Consider the following 23,430-nt stretch of genomic DNA (forward strand, 5'->3'; position numbering starts at 1 on the left):
TTGATCTTCTCTTTCCTCAGAACTACAGGGCAATCCAGGGGATCACCTGTCTCACAGAAGCCTACGGAGCATGGGAACGGGACTCCTTGAATTCCTGACGAAGACAACCAACAGCAACCCCTCTGTCCACCTCCAAGACCCAACGACATTTTATTTGGCTGATATCTGCAACATGGAAACCCTCCATGACTGCCTACAACCCTTATCTATGTATCCAGCGACGGCGATGCACAGAAGATCAAACTATGCCCTACCCAGATGACCCCTCCCTGTCCCGACAGACCCCTGCTTCCTCTCTGGTGGACACTAGACTTCGCCCCCTTGCCACTGCCCACTAGGTTCTCATGGATTCCTCCATTACAAGTGATTGTGATTGCGATTGCGAGCATAGACGACACACGAGAGAGACACACTGTGTCCTTTGCCTGTACCTTCGGTGAATGCAGCACCTGGTGATATATTCTAGACTCTTTGGCAAACAAGAGACTTCCTGTGAAGAGCACTCCACTCTTTGGGACGATGGAATTGGACCAAGGAGAAGCCAATGTCTGTATCTGACAGGACACTAACAAAGCAAAAGAGGTGCCCTTTAAAAAATATAGTGGATTGAAACATGGAAGGAGGGAAAGCAAGAGAAAAGAAATTAAAAGTATAACTATATCAACCCCTAGCTTGGGAAGCAAGTGGAGAAAGAAAATATACTGTATACTGTTGTAAAATTACGCTGGACTCTCACAAGAACTGGGAATTTAAGTATTGTAAATGCTATTGTATTGTTCTGCATATTATGTTGTTTCTAATAGATTTTTTAAAAAAAGGATGTGAACTTTTTTCTCTTTTTTTCTGATTTCTTTCCACACTATGTGTGTGCCGTCTCTCCATCAAATTTGACCTCCTGCCCCCTTCCTCCCTCCATTGAATCACAATGCATTTTTAAAAGAAAAAAAAGTGAATAAATGGACAATTCGATCAGTTTGTCATTTCTCGAAGGCCTTTCTTTTTTTAAACATACAGTGCACACAGCCCATCCACGTACATGGAGGGAGCAACTAACTTGTGTTACTGTTGCTGTATCTACACCCTGTACACTCTAATTTGGATGATTTTTAGAAAACATTTTCATAACAGCTGACTATATGCTCCTCTACATGAAAAGCTCTTATTGGTATAAAGAATTCTCTGCACATTTGGGGGTCGTGAAACTCTTCTAACTCATTGGATCTACTCCAAACACAACGACACAGAGCTAAACACAGTTTCTGAGAAGCTAACAGTTTTGGACATACAAATGCCATTGTCCAATTCATCATTTTATCCATTTTACACTCTGTTCACATGAGGACAGATACATTATGTTGGGGCTAACATCATGACAGGCTAACAAACATGCTGCAGAACCTCAGCTAATTCTCATAAACAATCTAAAAAAGTCACGGCGGGTGGGAAACTACAAGTGTGTGTCCCGCAAACATGCTGTTTCCTGTTCTGCTCCATGTGTGTCTGTGATTGAGGGCCTCTGAACGTCTATTCCAGTGTCCTATTGATGTGTTTTATGTCACAAGGCCGTGCACTTGCCTAGCCAATGGATTCTCTTTCCCCCCCCTCAATGTTTGATGCAGCCTGATAACAGAGAGAGCTATGGGAAAACACCATTTATACCACAGTCAATTCATTTTGATTTAACCCAATGATGTAATGCTGATCAACAGACAGGAGAGAATGTAAAAGTCACTGTGTGTGTGTGTGTGTGTGTGGCGGTACATATGTGAGGACGAACATGTGTGTGTGTGTGCATAAGTGCTTGTGTGGGTTATCAATGCATCCATTATCCATTGCTTCAAACATGTATTACGCACATCTTTAAGATTCCTTTGAAGACAAGTCATGTTTCTTATGCTTTTACTTTGAAGGGTATATATGTACATCTGTGTTGTAAATAAATACTTTTTGTTCAAATAACAGAACTCATAACTAGTCACATTATATTCCTACACGCAGATATGACATATAAGAACATATATGACAAATAATTTAAGGAAAAACCCTGCAAGTGAACTAGGCACAAACATGTTTTCATGTCCATTGAGGGGGAAAAAAAAAAAAAAGCAGCGGTCCATTTATACTTAAAGAAACATGCACTTAAGTCAACCTTCCTCCCATTGCTGTGGATAATGTGCAGCTAATGCATGCGTTCTACTGTAATTTTCTCACACATGGAGAAGGGAAGCGAGGAGAGAGGGTCTCAGCGAGAAAGCGAATTATCCTTCATTTAGCATTAAAATTCATTTAGGTAAAATTGCTACAAACATGTAAATGGGGAGATTAGTTCTCCCTCACGCCTTGTTGCCCGCAGTCAAAGGGCTCCGCTTGAAGCCCAGCGCTCTGCAGCCGACGCTGTCTCCGGGAAACACTGCACTTCAGGAGGCAGAGGCAGAGCCGACAGAGGAGAAGAGACGAGAGGAGCCGAGCGAGTTTTGTCTAATTGATACATTTCGGAGAGCAGCCCTGAATCCCAAAGTCAGTGTCTTGGGTTTTTTTTTCAGCCCGAACAAGAGAGAGTCTGTTTTATCCATAACAATATGCGCGTGTAAATCAATACTCCTCTATGCCCCCTCTCTATCTTTCCTCCGCGCAACTATTGTGTTTTTACTGCCTTTGCCGAAGTGAATGCTATTTACACTAAAGAAGAAGAAGAAGAACGGGGCGAAAAAAAGACACGCTCTTAAAAAACCCAGGCGACGTTTTAATTGCTTCGCCTCTCCACCATGGCTGGAAAATCCGAGGCTGTGAAATGTGAATTCCTGAGCCTGTGGCCGCTGGGAGCTGTGGAGACAGAGCAGAAAGCCCATGCTTGACTGCCCTCTTTAGGGAGGCCTGGTAACTGTCCGGGGCACAGGCGCTTGGAGATGGCGCACATGCAGCACCAGCTCTCCTTTTACGCACGGACGTGCACCGCACAAAAAACGCTTGTGGAAGTTTAGTAAAAGTGGAAACACTAAAGCGAGATGCAAAGAGAGTGTAGCAGCAACAAGAGCGCACTGCAAAGATAAATTCAAAAGAAACGCACTATTGCATATTGTTCGGTCTTATATTTAATATAAAATGCAGATTTTTCTTTAATATTTTTTTTTGGAAAATGTGCCAGTCAGGTGAAATAATTTCTTGCCTTTTTATTTCAGACATTTTCTTTATAGGACAGTAAAATTTGTTTTAAAAAATAAAAGGCAAGTCACTAATGCCTACTAGATTTTTTAAAGGCATCTGATTTGATTAAATTCTTGAAATAATTTCATTTAATTAATTTTATTTCAGTGACGTTTTAACATTTTTTTTAATAAACGTTTTTCAGACTCAACTCCTTGTTTATTAATTAATTATCATATGCATGCATTAATATATAAAGACAGTTTTCATCACGAGCACTGGTGCAACTTGTCTTCTATTTTATCAACTGTAAAAACTTTATCATGATTGTGTTTTTGCATGTTCAGGGACATTTCTGTCACAGCTGACCTATATATTTCTGCTGAGATGTGAATGCAAATTGCCTTCTGTTTGTGTCTTCTACAGTTTTACACATTTTTTCTCCTCATGCACGGACCTATATGAAGTTTGACTTGTGTTAATTTCAAAAGCTGAGAGTCAAAACCTAACTTGAAGTTAATGATGATATTGCAGGCCTACCCACCCCTCTCTGTCTTCCACACACAGTGACCGCGGAGTGAACTGTCAGAGTAATGAATGGAGCAGAAATGTGTTCCAGAGCAGTGGAGGTGCCCGGACAGGCCTGTCTTCCTCCCACAACAACGCAGATATTTATGCGCCTTTATGGTTGAAACGGGGAACTTGGACAAGTAAGCGTGCGCCTCATGCTCTCTGTTACACTACAAGCCATGACAAAGCTCGGCGGCAGTAATGTGTAGAGGCTTATTAATTCTAATCACTGCTTTGTCACCGGCTGCTGAACGCAGGGGCCTGTTTGTTTCTCTCACTGTGTGCTGAGTGGAAATTTTATTTGAATTTTATCTTTATTTCTTGTTAAATTTAAAAAGCATGCAGCATTTTGCGTCAAATATTTTTGTCTTTTTTTATTCATGCGGATATTTTATTTCTAAAAAACAAAAATGCTTCACAACAGCTGCAGCACCGGAGGTTTTACTTCAGAGTTTATTGGCTTTTTAAAAATTAAATCAAATTAAAATGGCAGGTTATGCGTTAATTTTACATGACTAAATCATGAGCACAAATCGAAGTGCTACATATTTTTTATTTTCCTTTATTTCCCTCCAGAGAGCCAGGTGTTAAATGTTCGTCATAAAATGTGCAGATTATGTAGATGAACCACCCCGGCCTCTCCAGGCTTCAACGAGGCCGCTTCACAACCACAAAATAAAGCAAGAAATAGTCCAAGATTTGGCACGAGCGCGCCACAAAACAATACTCAACCAATCGATTTCCTACAGCCTCCAAAGCGGAAATCATTACACAGGAAATACACGCATGGCCGAGATGACATGCCAATATCTGAGCTACTTTATGAAATCAATACAGACACGAATTAAACAGAAGCCACCCAAACGCCTCACAGGACAAACTTCCCAAACCCCCCAAAAACTCCACCTTCAAAGGTCGCGCGGCAGCTGGTTTGGAAACAAAAGGAGGAGGAAAGAAAGGAGGGAGAGAAAAACAAAAATCTGTTGGTGGGGAGAAGGAGAAGAGAGGAGGACTGTTGAGCGGGGGCCATTTTGGATGTCATCTGTCTCCTTGGCGACGGGGCCCCGGCCCTCAAAAGCCCCTTGGGCGCACGGATTGTTTGAGAGGAGCCCGCTATTTTCTGCAGCATCATTTATCACTGTCACCACATAATGATTCCCCTCGCAGCTCCTTATTGATGTTTGTAATTGCATTATCTCATAAGGGGGGATGATCAATGGAGCCGAGAGGAGCATCGAGGGGTCAGGAGATGCCGGATTGCTGTTTGTCCATTTAATGCAACCAGGCTCTCATTATCTGCAGCCTCTCTGCGTTCAGGCTAAGTAACGTTTGGTCTGCTCTCCTCTGAGGTTTCACAGAGAGGAGAGGAAGAAGAGGAGGAGGGGAACTGCTCGTTTCATTTGTTTAACCCCAAGCCACTGCAGATAAAAAATTAGAAATGCAAAGGAGAGAGGAGAGTGAAAGTAACGTGATTAAGTGTTATGTTATTAGTTCCATTAAGTCTGAAAAACGAGATTCTGAATTAAAGCGCACAGCTTTAGGCTCTTGGGCATCCGTCTTGCAGTGGTCATATAACTTGTGATGATTAAACATATCTATAACAATACGCCCTCGTGCTTTAAGCGTTCAAATTGACCTTATGCATGTGGAGAGAGGGAAACAACAGGAGATTGTGGTGGGAAAATATTTCTAACTTTATGAATTGGGTGATTTTTTTGTTGCGCCAAAGATAGTGAGATTTGGATTTTAAAGTTTTGGAGCATCCGGGCCACACGATGCTGTTTGCAGAGGCTCGTGTTGGGGGATGAAGTCATGAGATCCAGTTTCAGAGCCCGACTGACTGAGGCCCCCGCGTCAAACTGAATGCGATACTCTCCCTTTCCAAACGACCATAAGGAATACCGACGTAATTACTGTGACGTGAGTAACTTCAAGTGCCCCCCACCTTCTCACACACTCACACACACACACACACACACACACACACACACACACACACACACACACACACACCAAACAAATCTGCTATCACAAGGATTTCTCTGTCATACTCAATAAAGAGGACACACGGCGTCTTTTGGGAAGGACGGACAATTAAATTACAATATCAAAAAGTCATCTTTGAAATAAACTGAGTTATTTTTATTTGAGCCGACAGAGCAGATTTAGAGGTTTTAGCCCAAAAAAAGTAAAAGCACAAAAGAAAGCACTGATGCAACATTATTTCCACGTTAAAATTAAGGTAGTGGATCTTAAAGATGACCATATTTTCTGCTGTTTCTGGATAAATAAATAAATCAAATTAAAAAGTTATCCGGAGAAAAAGTAAAATAACGCAATTATAGATTTATTTGCTACTTTGGAATATTTCAAAAACTTCTTTACAGCGTTAAACTTATTCTGTAACAGAAAAAAAGTCATCCCCTGGCGCCGTGTAAACCTTATTTAGTTTAGAGGCGGCGGCTGCGGCGGCTGGGTGACGCTCTGCAATCTTGCAGTGAGCGCGCTGCGCGTCATGGCGCACAAGGGGGGCCTGTCAGCAGGTATGAGTGTGGATATGAGGGCCAGGGATTGGAGACATGCGTACTAGTGTGTGCCAGACACGGGCAGTGACAGAGAGCCTGGCTCAGAGAGACGCAGGCGGGTAACAGGTAAACACCGCGGCGACTGGTTTGTGGAGAAATTACGCACGGCTTATTCAGAGCGGGGATGTTGAGCTCGGGGATGTTTTGTGGGCGCGCGGTGTGTTTTCTCCACTCTCCAGCTTATGACCAGAGACATCCGGTGCTTGAGATAACATGTTTTTGGCCTCGGTGTTTTCCCTGGTAGCTGCTCCTGCTGCGGGGAGGGAGACGCGGCTGGCAGCGCACCTTTCCAGAGGAACGAAGCAAACCGCGGCTGGTTCATAACCAGAGATGTTTCTGTCAGCACCTTCCTGAATATTCGCCTCCCTCTCCTGCCTCTGTGGAAGGTCACCTTGGCAGCGCCAGGCAGGGCAGGAGGGCCAGAGGAGCAGGGGGGGATGTCGGCTCCTCAGCTCACCTGGTGAGGCCGGATCCAATAATAGCGACCCCCCCCCCCCCCCTCCTCCTCCGACGAAACGCACGCACCACACATACCCCCCTTCTGTACTCGCCCTCCACCTGCTAATGGATATGATAATAAAGACAGCTTTGGCACAGAGTAGAAAACCTCCTCCACACTTTGCTTATGAAGTGTCTACCTTTAAGTAAACACTTATTTACAATCACCACCCCCTCCTTCCTCCTTCCTTCCTTCCTCCCTTCCTCCTCCAATACTCCTCAATTTCTCCCAGAGCTTTGATGCACTGGAGCCTGAAACAGTGACTCAGCTGTTCTGGTGGCGGTTCGAGTCCCAGAAGAAGAGCTGTGGACACTAATAACCTTCATCCTCGCTGCCGGGACATGAGACTGCTGACAGAAGAATGGCGCTATTGTTTGCTTCTGCAAGAGACGTCACCAATACCAACCATTTAATCTGAATATGTGAAAATAAAATTTTACTGTCATATTTTTTTAGGAAATAAAGGGAAATTATTCAGTCGCTGGTTTTACAGTAAAACGAATTTTGGGGCATTATATTGCTGTAATAATTAGCATTATTAAAATTATTATTACTGTGTAGCCCTATCCTGCATGTTTTACGCATGCAAAATCTGATTAAAATTAAGACCCATGCTTTGAGACGTCATCATGTGCGTCCGCATCCTGCCCTTATCAATTAGCTCGTGAGTTTTAATTCTGCCGACTCAAAGTGCCGCCCTCGCTGCGCGCACAGACGCGCCATTGAGCGGCTGCAGGGACTGACTGCCTGGCCTCCGAAAGTAAACAGAGAGGAAGCAAGTCGAGACAGGACAGAGAGGCTGAATTCCAGCCACGGCACAATACTGATAAAGTACTGGCCCCGAGCCACGTCTTTCATTAGTTTATTTATATGTTGAGGCTACTTCACCATTCATCATACAATCCAATCTATACTGCAATCTCAAGATGTGTTTTGGGTGGTGGGGGTGCTTTTCAGATACTGTTGGCTTGTAAGAAAAAGAAAAAGTAAGTTACATAGTAGCTTTATTATTTAGAGAAAGGGGTGGTCAGTGTAAGATGAAGTTACTGTAGCAGCTGCTTGAATGATAAGCAACTAAATGCAACATTTAAAACTATATCACAAGATAAGTTCAAGTGAGCAAGAGAAATATTTGCCATTTCAAAAAGAGGAATATTATCATTACATTAGAGTCATATGTTTATACACTGTGCAACATCTGCATTTGGGATTTAGTCAAACGAAGCTGGAAATGGAAACAGTTTGTAAAATATTCTCTGCTGCACGCTCTCGCTGTACTGTAGTAATTGATAGAAGCGAGGCTGTGAATGTGCCACCATCTCGCATATTCATCAGCCTCACATCAGTGATGGGTAAAGGAAAATGTCAGCTCCTCGCCCTCTCACCCTGTCAGACGGTTTCCACCCTCTGACCGTGACAATGTGCGTCTTCATCGCTGCTGTTGTTTTGTCTCTGTTTCTCTGTGCCTGCTGGAAATGCAGCTTCAAATCTCTCTGTGTGAGTGTGTGTGTGTGTGTGTGTGTGGTGTGTGTGTGTGTGTGTGTGTGCAGGGCCAACTTTAACAATGAAAGCAGCTCTGACCACGTCATTTAAGCGTGGCCTCAGTTCAGATTTATTTAGTGGAGGTGGACACTAATAGGACTAACCAGTATATTCAGTGAAAACATGCAGTGTTCTGCAGCAGGCTATTTTCTGTCCATCCCCTGTGATTCAACTTTCTTTACACTTTTCTCTAATTAAGTAAAAGTTTGATTACTGTGAGAGTTTCAGCTCCTTCACACACTCTCTGAGTACAGTTTCCTCTCTCTGTGGTTGCTTTTTATTCACCAAGCGTCTCTTGAGCAACTTTTTCTTCTGTACAGTTTGTGTGTAATTGTTGATTTGGTTGGGATTAATCTGTCTGCTCTGTTTTCTCCCGTTTAAACCCAGTTTTGTCGCTTCTGTCTGCATGTTGATCTTTGTGGATCTGAGGGATTTGCCTCTGTGCTGCAGCTCTGCCAGTTACTTAAACTGTTCAGCATAACGCAGATGTTGATTTTGGTATCAGATGTGTTTATTGCCCTGTGTGCATTCTGTTTTTCTCTTTTAAAGAGACATTTAGTCATAAATCTTTCTGATGGTCATTAGTGACACTACAGTATTACAGCACTATAATAATTCCCCTTCTAGAGTCATTTTATTTCTTGCCAATTGCGCCCAAAATCATGCGTCCAAAATTAATTATAGACCACATTTTTTACTGATAGTAAAGACAGTCATTTCTAAAATGCACATTACATGTCATGCTTTAAATCTATGTTTCCTACTGTGTAAAATCTTTACACATTTATAGCATGTTTAAAATTAAGTCAACAAATTAAGCAATCCTCTAACAGCTGATGCAGGCTATGTGTTGTGTTTAACATGTCAATCTAAGTGTCTGACAGTTGGATGCGGGGGGGAAGTGTCTTTTTATTCTACCACAAGAAGCTGCCAAAGTTTAAAATATTTAAATCCTATATGTAGGGCTTTATTAACATAATTTATTCCATAGTATGACAGGATGTGAATGAGCAGATTCCCAGATTGGCGAAACGGTGGCCATGTTGCATTTCAACTTCACGAGTCACGAGCCACTTGTCACATTAATGCAATGGCATATATTTAATCTAACATTTACATAATACGCAGTATGGGACTGTTGTGAATGTAACCTCTTTAAAATTATGAGGGTGTTTATTCAAAACACCTGAAAGTAAAAATAAGGAGCTGCACACCTGGTACGTGGCCGGACTTAGGGCTTGTTAGTGGTGCATTTTAAAGTAAGTACTGTTAACTCAGCACAACTACTGCACGCTATAGTGCTAAGGCAAGTACTTATCTTTTCCAACATTATAGATATGTTTTTCATATATAAAGCATATAAATGTGACATCTGCTCTCTGCACAGTTGTATGATAAGCTGACTCACTCACTCACAGAGGAGTGACAGGTTTAACTTTTCTTCACGCCAATTCTTTCCCTGTCTTTTCTCTAAACCCGGGGAACTCATCGCACAATTTACTAAGCAAATCTCAGCCAGGGCAGAGAGAGAAGAGGCGGGGGCTCTGAATATGCGTGTCCCTGCAGGCCAACACTGTGCAGTGTTATGCTCGGCGCTGCACAATTTATGGACCATGGACAGTTTATAAGAAGCAATGTAGTCTATCAGAGAGGCAGGCGAATTGAGGACGAGGAGGAGGGGGGGGGGGTCGTTTCCATGCAGGAAGCTGTGTTTTGGAATAATATACGCCGTGATAAAGATGTTTCCCCTGTGACGTAAAACAGCAGGGAGCACCAACGGCCACTTACTATTCCAACCAAATATGAAGGAGAGTCTTTGAGCTGCCATACTTTTTTTTTTCTTCCTCATGAGCCTTGTGTGAGATGTTGAGATGTGGAGACGGTGGTGCTTAGGGCTGATTTATCCCTCAATTCAGTTTCTAAAAGCAATGTTTGGTGGCATTTGAGTCAGGATGTAAAGGATAATTACTGCAAAGAGCAAGGCAGAGATAGTATAGTTCTCACAGAAAAAAGAAACAGTACTGCTTCCTGCCACGATTAAATACCACGACCACATCTGCTACAACTTTAAGCTGTATTGTAACAAATGCAACGTTTACTACAATATAGCACAACTTAATTTACCACTACAACACTGCAAAATTATCCAATTGAGTCACTTTGTCAGGAACTGAGTCCACAAAACCAAGGCCACAAGTTTCACTTCAACATGCCAGAGCACATATATCAAGCAGGGCAAAATTTTTGAGCATCACACACTTAATATTCTGCATTCTGGTGAATTTTTATGCACCACTTTGTGCATTTTCTGCATCAATTTATGGTGTAAATGTCTTTAATTTTGTTAAAAATAAAAGTCTTCTGCTACTTTGATGTTTTTATTTTTATTGGGAGGGAAACGTGTCCCCTGTCCTCCTTAAAACCTACACCTTTGCACAAAACGTTAAATTTTGAGAGCTTGTTTCAAATGCAAATCTACTTTTGTTATCTAAAATTAATTTTAATTCTTCCACATTTTGTAGTGGAGCAATCTGTCCTATTAAACCTTGTTAGGATAGACATTAATTTCTCTAAAAATTTTGAAGCAAGATGATTTCTGCTGGAAACAGGTTAGAAATTTGTGCTTAACCAGATGATTTTTGTCTGAACTTGCATCTAAGATAAAGATTGTCTGCACTGATGGTCCAAGAAGAAGCTTTACAAAACACTTTTTCACAGACAGTAAAAGGAAAATAGTTACTGCAGTTCATAATGTGTCGTATATACAGTTTATAATACCCCCAATGACTTGTTAGCTGGAACCAAAATAAAATAGTTCTTTCATTCCAATAAAATCGAGTATGAAACTTTACACGTTCCCCCTGAAAAATGACCCGCTTTTATGATGTCCTCACATGATGTTTACGACTGTCAAGTGACTCCTCAAACACTGTGATGACTCCAGCTAGGCCTTGATGAGACGTGACTCACCTCGAAAATAACAACGGCGATTGTAAAGGCGGAGAAAGAGCTAGAGAACAAAGCACCAGAGAAGCTCAGAAATTATGGACGGACATGACAAACTTGCCTCACTGGGCTGACATCTGTCGAGGCGTTTGGTGTCACGGGGAAGGCTTGTTATGCAAATGCATGATTCAGCCCCCTGAGACACTGATAGGCCAAAGTGCCGGCTAGCTTGACATCAATGAAGACGTCACTCGAGCCGGGCAGTGCGTTGCTGCTCACACACTCCCTTGCTTTAAATAAACGTGCTGGTGTCAGTGACGGAGAAAAATGGAATATGAGGCCATTTTTCATCAACTGGGTTTACGTTGTTAATAGGTTATGGGAAAGACTGAACTGGAAAGTGGGTGACATGAGAGCACTGAAACAGAACTCCTAAACATGTAAGAGTTTCATCGACGTGCCTCTGTCGGTGCAACCTGCCAGCGGTTCAGCGGTTGTTTATGTATATGTGGGAAATCCTTGGCAGCCGAGATATCAAACACATCCATCTGATAAGAGGTTTGAGAGAGAGCTGCAGGCCCCAGGACACACACACATACAAACACACACACACAACCACTAACGCACACCCAGCAGCAGGTCTGCAGGTTTTACATGAAAAGCTTTTAGCAGTGCAGAAGCAGCTGAAGACATGGCTATTGTTAAGCTCCATGATGGATGAAGCAGAGGTCTGTTAGTGTTAGCTGACTAAAACACAGCTGAATTTATTAGGCTAAGCAGGGTCACCACCTCCCAATGGAACGCCAATGAACCAAATACAATTTCAAAGTAAATAGGAAGCACTTGTGTGGGGAGGTAACCTGAGAGGCAACCTGGAAGTGTGTGTATTTACATGTGTCGACACGTGAGCATACACGTGGAGTTCCAAACACAATATCTGCTATTTTAAAAAAACAAAATGGCAGCCACTGTCATATACTGATGCTGGCATGAACATCAGGTACATTATGGTTGAAAGGAGGGGTCATCATATCTGTCTATAAGATAATAAATCTTTTGAGGACAGAATTCTTCAAGACCTGACATTTTAGAATTTGTTTTAGGATTCATCATAAATGCTTTTTAATGTCAGCCAGTACTGCCATGTCATACAATAACAAAAAAATTTAACACACAATGATGAATAATGAAATATAAAACGTATACAAATACAAGGTTGGGTTGGATTACTTTGGACAGGGTTTCCAAGGTCATGGAAAATCCGGAATAGTCATGGAATTTCACAATCTCATTTTCAATGATCGCATTATTATACGGAGAAAATTACAGTAAAGCACCAACAAAGACGACCTACTACCGAAAGTAGACAGTACCACGAAAGCTATCTGTCTATCTATCTTCTTAGTTTTATTGTCTTATGTCATCACAAGAGTGATAACAGACGTTATAGAAGTGATTGTGCACAGATGTAAGTACAGGTGTGCCTTGGACACAAAAAGTTTGAAAACCACTGCTGCCTTCCACGTCCACTTCCAAGGCTTAAAAAGCATACACCTACATTATTATGTTGCAGCGTTGTTATTTCAGCCTTGCGTACAGTGAGTTTATATTCAAACGCATTAAGAAACACTGATAGTATTATCATTTCTGTTTTCCCTCATGCTTGAAATCCAGTGCCACACTGATACACTGTAAGTGCTTGTATGACTGTGCCCAAAGCTGGAAGTATTTGAAGTGAGTATAAACATAACAAACTATTTTGATTGGAGATTGGAAAATGTTCCTGATAAAGTTTCATACAATAATTAACATTTGGAGTAAAGTATACTATGAAGACTCAAAAAAGCAATACGTACATCCAAAAACGATAAATACTTGGTGCTGGACAGAAGGACAAATACAAAATACGTCATGTCTGTGGAGAGCTGGTGCCCGAAACATCACGTGGTGATGTGATTATAATTTCTAAAAGAAGCAGTTTCTGGTGTGCTGACATGTGTTTGTATTTTTGTAAAGTATACTATACAGTTATGTTTGCGATATATGTTGTAAGGAGTCTTGAAAAGTTCCCAAAAAAGTCACAAAAAAGTTTTGAAATTTTGTCCATGAAAATTTGTGGGAAACCCTGTTTAAGATGTAGTCACTTATTAAATAAAAATTACATGACGATTTTTGTAATTAGTAACATAATCCTTTGGATCACAAAAAATGTAATCTAATTTGAATACTTTGGGACTTCTTTTGGATTACTTCAAAATCAAACATTGGAAATATTGCAACATATAAGCTGCTTAAAAAGCTGCAAAAATTTGTGAGCTTTTGTTGTGTGACTATCCCAATTACATATCGTCTGTTGCTAACCAACCCTGAAAGTACTAGGCTGTAATGTTGTATTTTTTTTACAAGATATATTCACTATGCTGTGGTGTTACATGAGTAAACAAACTAATTCAAATGATAAAGTAGGAACACTGTACATCTCTCCCTGTTTCGGGCCTAAAACTCAACTTCTCTGACACGTGTCTCCATGTCTAACCGGAAGAAACAAGCACAAATGACAGTAATATGCATTCTTAATCTATTTCTCTGTTGCAATATCTCTATTAGAATATGACGTCCGATGTTTGTAGCTAGACAAACACAAAACAGATTACCATGTGAGGAAAGTGTGATGACAGTTTGTTCCTGTACTGGGCAAAACCAAAAGCTATCAGCGTCATCTTCGCTCACCAAGGAGACCACATGGGCTGATAAAACCAGTGCCAGTGTAATTAGAGTAGACTTTTATCAAGATGAAGAAATCCCAACGCACAAGACTTTGTAAACAAGGCCCACATTGTGTATTCTAAACACATACTGACAGATCTCCACATCTGGTTACATGCCTGCCATCACAAAGTGGTAAATCAAGTGCAAGTGAGTTCAATTCAACATGCTACATACTATCTTGGTTCACTAATTACCTTGTAGGTGTTTCGTAGATCACTTAGCACGAGCAGGTGACTAAATATAGTCTATAACCACCAGAAAAGATGCTTGGATTCTTTATGCCTACACAGCCTGGCATTATATCTGTACAGTGTTGGCTTTAGAAGAACTGAATTGTCTGTCTTATTCACCCTATTCCACAAAAGCCCAAGGTGAGCCAAAGACACAAATACCTTACTAAATACTTTTGTTCAGCAGCAACCATCAAAACACAAAATTGATCCAATGTATCAGTGACAAAATGATCAGTTCACATTTGTGTATTAACAAACAATATCCATTATTATCATGTAAAACTGCTCATTAACTGAAGGCCGCCAATATGACTGCCCGAGTTTGTGTTCATGGCAACACACACCGGATGCACACAACACAAGCACCATTGTTTTCCATGTGAGCCTGCATTATGAACACTGTCGTAATTCATGTCAACTTGTCAGAAAAGCAGCTGATTTATCACAGATTAATAGCCAGAATACATGATGTAATGCTTTGCAATGTAGTGACGCTCTGCAACCGTGTAAATGTGTGTAAGATGGCTATACCGTTCTTCCATCAGAAATGAATGCTGAGAGCTGAAAAGACAGAATTAAGTGGTTGGAAAAGTTTGCCAGGAGTCGAGACGTGAAGTAAGGTCAGCTGAGAACGGCTGTAAGTTATGAAGAGAATATTCTACAGCTTTTTCTGCCATGACCTTAAAGGGACAGTTCACCCAAAAAATTACCTGTTGTGTTATTGATCAGTCTAGATTGTTTTGGTCTAAGTTGCTGAGTACTGGAGTTATCGGCCGAAGACATGTTCGCCTTCTCTCAGGTATAACTGAACTAGGTGGCACTCGACTTGTGATGCCATTTGAAAAACTCAACAGCAATGTCTCTTTCTTGAAATTCTGACCTGGTCAACACATTCTGACGCCAACCTCATCGTCTTTACATGTCCACGTTGGCTTTAGAATCTTATGGTACGCGAACACCGCTCTCTCAGGTGAAAGTCGGTGTTTGTTGGACCCATCCACCACACCTCCTGCTCGCCCCACTCGGACTTTGGTCTCCTTCACTTACGTCCTTGTCCTGCTGCATCACCCCTGACGTCACCAGGTGCCGTTAAACTACAACGGCAACCAGACACGTATCATGCTGACATTAAAGGACACCTTTTTCCGTTGGTTTCTGAAGCCGCAAGTCGAAGCCCAAGCCTCAGATTTTGATGACTTCGGAGTGAGACTGGGCTCATCTGGTTCACAGACCTTGTTTTGAGCAGTTTCATATAGGAACTATTTTTTTCCCCCCTACCAAGCTACACCTGCTAACCTTATCACCATGCAGAAGAAAGCATGCATCTACCTTTAGCTTACCTAGCACCACTGAGCTAGTTAATGTTACAGCTCAGCCAAGGAGGACCCCATTAATGTTTAGTGCTTGCGCTGTCACAAGCACGAGCTTCAAGTCCATGAGTGGGTGCATGCTTGATTCTGCACGGTGATACGGTTAGCAGGTGGAGTGCGGTAGGTCTGTGGATAATCTTGAGTACTCAAGACATTATTATTATTAGAGACATTGCTGTTGCGTTTTTGAATGCATTTTTTGGGCACTTTAAGCACCACAAGCTGGGCGTCATCTAGTTCCATTATATTCAAGAGAAGACAGACATCTCCACGGCCGATATCTCCAACACTTGGCAAATCACAGTTAAAGACTGACTGATAAATAACACTACAGGTGAAGAAAAATATGTATTTTTGATTTTGGGGTGAACTGTTCCTTTAACATTAACTAAACTACAGTAACCTCCATGGGGGCCAGCATGTTTAGTTTGCAAGTGTGTGAAACACTCGTACTTCTACTACAAAGCACTCACAGAAGATAATCAGATATCGGGAGGAACGTGTCCTGATTTGCTCCCTTGTGGTTATACTTTTTAACCCTGCAGGTACACACAAAGTACACAATTCTCTACGTGCAAGCGTTGGTAGAAAGCAGATATATCATCAACCTTACACTACCTTCAAGCCCCTATACTTTGTATTCTATCCCTTCCTATTCTACCCATCTATCTCTCACTCTTTAAACTCAGCATTCTTGTCCTCTCTCCTCTTCCTCTGTGACCCTGAGTGCGCGGGGCAGCAGCCGACCTTGGCTTCCCTCCGTTATGGCAGCGAGCCCGTTAACAGCGGCCGTGAGTTGTGGCCTGGCGTTAAACTGTGCTCCAGCCACAGTCAATGTTTATGTCTACCAATCAAACGCAATGTGTTTATGTTATATGGCATTATGGACAAGGAGGCTCTCTAAAACACACTAGCTGGAGGAGTGCAGTCCAAGACGAGAGGGTTTATGGTCCGTTGAGCATCTGAGAAAAATGAAGCGTCAGTTGGGGACGAGAGCTTGAACAGAAAAGGATGGTTTGATTTTGTGTTTGACAATAATGACAAAGCTGGAAATGAGAAGCAAAGAGGGCAAAATAAAGGAGATTTGAGGGCGTTTGTGGAACATTTTTAAATCAATCCCGCAGGAGGTTGCACCATAAAGCTCTTTGTGACGGATCTATTTTGTTAAGAGTGCTTGATAGATAAATCCTATATGTGCCTTGTGTTGCTATTATGTGAAGTCATAGCTGTAGAGTCAACAAAGTCTAGCCTCTAACATTAAAGCTGTCATAAGGGAGGGAAGGTTCAAATTGAGGGAGTCACTCAAGTGTCCACATTAAAATACCATTTTCTTAATTACACTTCTTACGCTTCTAATCAGTGTGTACTTTTATTTCATCTTTCTGATACAGCTACAAAACCCTCACACAAATATATCTTGTCAAAGGAATACTTCACCCCCAAATAAGCATTTATCAATCCCATGTTACCTCAAATTTGTGTTGTTTTTCTTGCAGGCCACAAGTCAATGAAGGATCCAAAATCATGAATATAAAAATAAGAAAATTGAGAAATGAGAAAATTCTTGATGAACTGACGTCATAGGAGCAAAGCTATATGTCAGAATGTCTTCACTATATTGTCTTGTCACAAAATGATTGAACAGAATAATAAATGTATGCACAGGATGTTTGAGTAAGATGTTTCCTAACTCATCTTCTGAATGTGACAGATGTAAAATATGTACAGGGTCAGTCATTCATGTTTTCTGGGAATGCAGAGAACTAAAACATTTTTGGAAAGAAGTGCATGATCCCACTGTGAAGCTCTTGAGGATTCCATCTGACGTTTCGCCAGTACGATACTTCTTTAGTATGGAACTGAACAAGACGCTAGACCCCATGTCTGCAAAGAGGACTGGCATCATATCATACAGCAAGGAAGTGTATTTTGCTCAACCGGAACTAGCAAAGACTCCCAACATTTAATTTGTTCAAACAAATACTGAATGATACACTACAACTGGAACTTTGATGAGATCAAAGACACGTTTAACTTTAAGTCCAGTTCCCCATCGGAGAGTGCTGTCTGTTTGGGAAGTATTGAGAATACAACTGGAAAAATGAGACTTGGATTTTACTGCTCGTGTTCTGCAAGTTTGTAAGCAGATATTTTGATAGAGATTGCTAGTTAGTTAAATGCAGTTGCCTGTGACTGCAATTCACCAAGAATTTTCTGTTTAAGGATTCTTCATTCACCCGAGGCATGCAGGAAAAACAAAGCTTTGTCCATGAAATCAGCATGGCACAGGGTGAGTAACTGACTTACAAATGGTTATTTGGGGGTAAGTATTTCTTTAAAGAGAAGGGCACAACTGTCATCTGAGAAATCAGGCAAAACTGAAAACACTGAGAAAACCCAGTGGACATGTGGTCAAAATGACACTAATGGGGCAGTCCCTCCAACTCAACATTTTACTTAATAAGTATCGGATATTTAGGGAGTAAATTCATGTGTGGAGGGGAGTTTGTCAACATAAAGATGGAGATCTTGGTCTTATTGTGAAACTATAATGTTGTTAAGGAGTGAGAGGAGAGTGGAGGGGATAAGAAGTCCCATTCTCTGCATCATTTGCAGCTATGACGTTATGCTTCCTGTCACTGTTGTTGCAAATGTGCAAGTTCCAACACTTCAAAACTGCTTAAACTGTTTATCAATCTGACTGCTGTGATTATAAAAACCTGGCATCGTCTGTAATTTGTAGTGTGACGACAATGGCTCTGCCTTCACGTCATTTAAGTGTCCAGGAACACTGTGTGCGTTAGCATGTTTACACAGATTATGTGAAAAGATTAGCCATCTCCTCCCTGTCCGGGCTCAAACACAAGTGTCTTTGTGAGTTGTGAGGACGTGTGGGGACTCAAGCTGTTTTGTCCTCGGCACCATGTGCGAACGCAAAGAAAACACACACTTAATCCTCCTAGATGCAGAGACTTGACACCAATTTGTCCCTGTAGGGAGGGGCCCCAGGCTGAGCTCCCTAAACCCTCGCTCCTCTCTCTGTTTCCTGGGTAAAGTGTCTCTCCTTCTGTCTTTTTCCCTCACAACATCTGGATAAAAAAGACCTGACAAGATACTATCTCCTCTGCCTTCAGAACTATCTCTGAGGTGTCCTTGAGCAAGGCACTAACACCCAAAAGTGCTGCTGAATGGTAAGAAGACGACTGTGATTGCACTGGGCAGCTTTCCATGAATCACACTGTTGCTGTAAATGAGACTGCATTCCCCCTTTAATTGCCTTGTAATAATCTGAGAGATTGTTGTCTTTTAATTTTGGTGAGATCCACGTTGATAAGGGTTCAACAATAGTTTTTGCTCTCTACCCAGGTATATGGAAGTTCATCAATGACAAAATGTTTGACTGATAATAACACAAGTACGAGCTGACAGTAATCTGCACGTCAAAACGTGAGCGCTTGAGCTTACATTAAGCACAGAAACATTTTGTCTTCAAAACTTGTTTTGTTCCAAATCAGCTCTCATCATTTCCTCCAGCTGTTTTGTCAGATTCTCACCACTCGAGATAATGAGAGGGCACTTACCAACAAGTTTTGGAAAACATCTGGATGCTAGTGTTATATCTTTTTTTTTACACAGTTTAATTCCGTTGAAGTTAAGAAGATGTGTCGAACAGATATCAGACATCAAACTACTGAACTACAGAGAAGGGAAGATGATTTCTCCAACTTTCTGCATTTCACCCTACCATACCCCTGTGTCCTCCTAAAAATAATAATGGAAAAAAAAAAATCCTTAAAATTATAACTTATCCACACACTTATTCCATTACTGGAGTGAAACATTATTTCTATAGGATTTATATATGAAATTAATTGGATCTGTTTTCATTTTTTAAACTTCTAATCTTACCCTGTGCTAAAAAACAGCCTCGTCCCAAACAATAAATTACAACTTCGAACAATCAAAAAATGTGGTAAAAGCGGTCAAAAATTAATAAGACGTACTGAGAAGCCAGTGTGAAAAGGTAGAATGATAATCTTTTTTTTAAAAATAAAATTTATATTTTTTTGTGAAAGGCGTGTCCCAGATTGTTGTCAACTACGTCAGTTTTTGACAAAAACATAATTTAGTCAGGCATAAAAGGGGTTAACTATATCCTAAGGACTCCTGTCTCACTTCCAGTTTCCTATTGGGTGTGTCTCAACCATAACATGTCAACTCCATGGCCCAACTAAATGAGAATTATGATTTATTTTTTGATTAGCATTAAGAGGACTCTGAGCAACTTTGAAAAAATAAAATGGCAACTTGCTACGGCTGCTGGGAAATTAATAAATCTATAACTTCATGTCAACTCCGTAAGACATCTGACATCTACTATGTATACTAATCAAGAAAAAAAATCAATCACCGAGAGGTTGGACCATTACAAAGTTTAATATTCAAGACTTTGATGTTTTAAAACATATTTTCCCAGCCAAATTGAAGAGTAAAAATTAAAAAGCCTCCAAAATAAGATTCTGTCCCAATTTTCAAGAATGGGTGAGTTTCTAATGTTGTTGTTATTTTTCTGTTTTAGTCTGTCAATTGAAAAAAAAGGCTGACTCACTTAATGAAATGTTGCTTCGCCCAGTTGTTCTCCTTAACTCAAAGTTTTTATTAGAGTGGTTCAGAAGTCGACTACAAAACTTTATTTAAACATTAAAGGAGCTCTGTGTGAAATTCAGAGCGTATGAGTTGTCTGCACATGGTTCTCAACATGGAGGTGGCTGAGCTGGTGGCTAGCAGCTAACGGTGCTAACTCCATAAATAGATCTAATCAACAGCAACAAAGCTAACAGTGTTAATCAAGGGAAACCAGAGGGTGGATGCTATATGCCAGACCGGCTAACTACAACAAATGACAGAGAAGATTGGATTCCAACACAGGTGGAGCGTTACTTCAATCTCTGCTTAGGACGCCATTACTCCTCTAAATCTTTACATTGAAAATAGTGGTTTGCTGCTATTTCAATGTTCTGAATGTAGCATAAACGCTACCTAATACACACAGCAACAAATTCCCCTCCCAAGCTCTAATATTGATGCTAGTGGCAACCAGTGCTTTCTTGCTGTGTGAATTAAAACAGAACATGGAGCAGCCTCAGGGCCTGACAAATCAACAATCTTCAACACTGCACACTCCACCTTAATAGTTATTGGGAAATTGTAAGTATTAGACCTGGGGCAGGGACTTTTTGAAGCAAGAACCAAAATTTAGACCCTTGTTGTTCAAAATGCAGGAAAGTTCCTGAGTTCATAAAAAGGTTCCAGGATTCTTGGAAACTTCTTGTGTTGCCAAAGGTGGTTCATCTTCTTTGGATTTTCTGCAGGTAGTGCTCTTTGCTTTATATCCTGCTGTCACAACTCAAATTAAATACACAGTCCTACTTTTGTTTATCCCAATTTTGTTATTGCAGAAGTCTAAAATGCCTCACTTCCTGTTTTCCAGACCAGTTTTCCCAGAAAAGAAGTACCAAGCATCTGGTGGTTGGAACAGCAGATGTAGAGACTCGCACGAACCATTTGGCTCGATCACCGTTGTTTTGTATCAGTAGAAAGTAGCAAAGGGGACAAATATAAAGGATGACGGGACTTTAGCTGTCTGATTCTTCTTTCTCTCATCATTCTTTGTCCCCACCATCTGTATGGCGATAAAACAAAACCAATGACTTTTCCATTGCTCCCCTCCTAAACATCTCCCATTTATCAAAAACATTTCAAAACATCTGTTTCTGAAAAAGCCCAAAGTTCTTTAGTAAATATATCTAAAAGATAGGGGATCAATGCCGTTAAAGTTTTATCCTTTTGTCAATCACAGACATCCAGTTATTTATTATCCTTCTGGAACAAGACCATATTTGTTCCATTTTTTTCCTCCGCCACAATCCTGCCTCTGTCCTTCATCCAAATGCTTCTATCTGAACCCAAAGCAAAATGGATCAATTTTCCTGCCCCCCTCTCCCCCGCTCTCCCCCACTTCTCCTCAATTCTCTCCCTCCAAATATTCCTCCATTCAGAGTTGTATGCCACAGCAATAAATCCTCACAAGGTGGTTTCAGACAGAGTGCCGTAACTTATGTCACCACTGGAGCTAAATCTGAGCACAGCGGACAGCACGATGCAAGCACGCTGGAGATATACGCAGGGGGATTTATTGTGGTGTATTTCATCTGAGCCAGTGCTGGGCCTGTTCTGATGTCTGTTTTGCACTTGTGAACTGGGACGTCTTGCAGAGAGGCACGTGGACAGGTACAGAGTAACAACAGCCTTTGAATGTCTAGCTTTCTCTTATTTCATTTGCTGTAGTGTTTTCACTATATTGTCTCTATTTCTGAACCAAGTGAAACTCAAGATGTTTTGCTCCACTTACATACTTCATGTATAAAATGTGTGAGATACCACTTGTGTGTGTGTTCCTGAGGAAAATGAAAACTTCAGCTCAAGGTATTCTTGTAAATATGGTAAATGAAAAGCTCTTTAAGTCATGAAACATGAGCAAAGTTAAAACACGCCCACAGTGAATCTTGCTTTGAGCATTCTCCAAACTTGAGGACTCGCACTGGCTTGAATGCTCATGTGAAGTTCACTCAGGCCCACAGCTGTATCATTTTCCATTTGTTTGTAATTAACAACTTTTATATATTTCACTTGAAAGTCAGTTATCTTTGGGATGTTATGTGTTATTTCTGTGTTATTTCCTCTTAGATTTCTTCTTCAGATATTGTTCTGTGTTTGGAGTGATAAACGCTAAATGGTTTCTTTGTAATATGATCTTTGTGCTCAGATGTTTGATTTATATTATAAAAGGATGATAAATAAGCTTTTCATTAAATATAAAGTGTATTTTGATGCTATTATTTTCTCAGATGGCGCTCTTTTCAAGTTAAATGAGCTTGAGTTCATGCCGTTTGGTCACATATGCTGATGAAATTTAAAAATCTGCTGCATGAAAGATGAATCAGAGCTTTATGCTGTAACTGGTCACTGAAACACATCTGGGTGATGTTGGAGAGATGGAGAGAGAGAAGGAGAGAAAGAGGTCACGGGGAGGCTAAGAACACAGATACATGTGGAAAAGCAAAATAGTTGTAGAGAAAACTCAAAAGTTCAAACAGCAACCAACATGTAAGATCCTCAGTTCCCCACTAGCATGTTTGTGATCGCCAGTTTTTGATGGTAAGTACACATAAATGTCCTCCTTTACATTTCCATCCCATTATCATGATGATGAACACGTCAGCTGTTACGTATTTACCTGTCTCTCTGCTGTCAGCTTGGTGTAAAGTTCATAGCATTGCTACATTTGGTAAGAAAAGACTACCGTTGCTATTAATTAACTACCCCACAAGAATTCAGGTGGAACATGTGGATCCTTGAAAAGATATGCAGTAAAATCCCTCTCATGGCTTACCTTTCCCTCCCGTTTATGCTTTTTACTTTTCTTCCCTTCTTCCTTTAGAAGACTAAAGAAAAAAAACTCCAATAGTGAACCCGAGGGGTGAGGCAGAGGACACGGTGTCTTGTAAAACATATGCACTTAATATTAGGGCCATAAAACTTGTAAAATTAAAAGCTATTTTGGAAAATAGAAAAAGAAATATTTATGCGTCTGGCTCTGGATAGAGGTCGTTTTATCTTGGGGCAGCGAGGGCCCGCCGGGGCACAGGTAACGACTGTCAACAGGCAAGGGAGGGGGGGGGGCGGGGGGGGGGGGGGGGAAAAGTGTGGGG

The 23,430-nt window shown here is 41.0% G+C and overlaps 1 protein-coding gene and 1 long non-coding RNA gene across 2 annotated transcripts in view; one reads left to right on the forward strand and one right to left on the reverse strand.

The window, feature by feature from the left end:
- The window catches only part of LOC126406504 (homeobox protein Meis1-like), an 89,838-nt gene extending 88,863 nt beyond the window's left edge, over positions 1-975 (forward strand). Inside the window, exon 12 of the mRNA XM_050070809.1 lies at positions 21-975. The gene's annotated coding sequence lies outside the window, so the exon portion shown is untranslated. The remainder of the gene's footprint in view (positions 1-20) is intronic.
- Positions 1-23,430, reverse strand: part of LOC126406513 (uncharacterized) — a 79,250-nt gene that overhangs the window by 9,176 nt on the left and 46,644 nt on the right. The window lies entirely within an intron of this gene.

The sequence above is a fragment of the Epinephelus moara genome, chromosome 19 (assembly GCF_006386435.1).
Source record: "Epinephelus moara isolate mb chromosome 19, YSFRI_EMoa_1.0, whole genome shotgun sequence".
NCBI lineage: Eukaryota > Metazoa > Chordata > Actinopteri > Perciformes > Serranidae > Epinephelus > Epinephelus moara.